Source organism: Galeopterus variegatus, unplaced genomic scaffold (assembly GCF_000696425.1).
Source record: "Galeopterus variegatus unplaced genomic scaffold, G_variegatus-3.0.2 Scaffold8921, whole genome shotgun sequence".
Classification (NCBI taxonomy): Eukaryota; Metazoa; Chordata; class Mammalia; order Dermoptera; family Cynocephalidae; genus Galeopterus; species Galeopterus variegatus.
The window spans coordinates 47,822-49,156 of NW_007735032.1; positions in this window are offsets into that span (position 1 = coordinate 47,822).

Below are 1,335 nucleotides of genomic sequence, written 5' to 3' on the forward strand. Positions count from 1 at the left end.
TTCTGTGGCGCTTAAATTTTGGGAATTGCAGTTTTAAAAATTTAGTTAAACAGAGACTTAAAGACCTGTTCATGAGGGGCCATTCCCATATCTATATTGTCTTTTTTTTGTTTGTTTATTTAATTGAGATTTAAGAAGGCCATTAGCCCTTTCAATAATTGCCTGGCCAGTGGGGTTATATGGGATTCCTGTGACATATTTAATGTTCCAGTCATCACAGAATAATTGAAAGACTTTGGAGGTGTATGCCAGCCCATTCTCTGTTTTTATTTGAGCTGGAATTCCCATGGCAGCAAAGGCAGAAAGACAATGTTTTATAACATGTTTAACAGTTTCTCCTGTTTGGCAGTAGCATGAATAAAACCAGAATAAGTATCAACAGTAACATGTAAATATTTAAGTCGTCCAAAAGGAGCATAATAAGTGACATCCATGTACCAAATTTCATTAGTGTTTTATTTCTCGAGGATTAACCCCTCCAGGGAAACTAGATTTAGAAAATCTTTGACAATCGGGGCAAGCACGAACCAATGTCTTGAGCTTGTTTGCAAGAAATTTGATGCATCTTAGCTAAGGCTCATGCCCCTTGATGAAAAAACTGATGAGACTCAATAGCCTCTTGTAAAACATTATTATACATAACAAAGTGATCAGCCGTATCATTTCCAGTTGATAAAGGACCAGGGAGACCAGAATGAGAACGTATGTGAGTTACATAGAAAGGATGATGTCTTTTTTGAATAAGTTTTTGTAAGTGTCAAAATATTTCAGATAAAAGAAAATCATCTCCCTCACGGATAGAGGCACTTTGAATAACTTGTAAAGCTCTTACTACATAGGCAGCGTCAGCCACTAAGTTAAGGGGTTGAGTGGAAAAATGTTGTAAAGCTGCAATAGCAGTAGCCAGTTCAGCCCTTTGAGTGGATTTATGATGAACAGTAACAAAATGTTTACAGATTCCTTGTTCCTGCCATGTTACAGACCCCTTTCCTGATTTACCAGAACCGTCAATAAACACAGTGCTGGAGGAAGAGGAACAGGGGATAATCAGGATTTTAATTGTATAGGTAATGATTGGAGTCCTTGTAAGATTTTATCATGTGGTAATGAGAATTGTAGCTTACCAACAAAATCAGCCATAGCTATCTGTAAGGACTGATTGTTCAAGGGCATTATAAAAGTCAGTTTTAGAAAGACCAGGGTTAATAATATCAAGATCATACCTAGTAAGTATTTGACAACGGTGTCTTCCCCTAGTGAGTAAATGAATGTGCTGTTCTAATTTAGTATATAATTTCTTTTTTTGTTGATGGGGTAAGAAAATCCATTCAATGA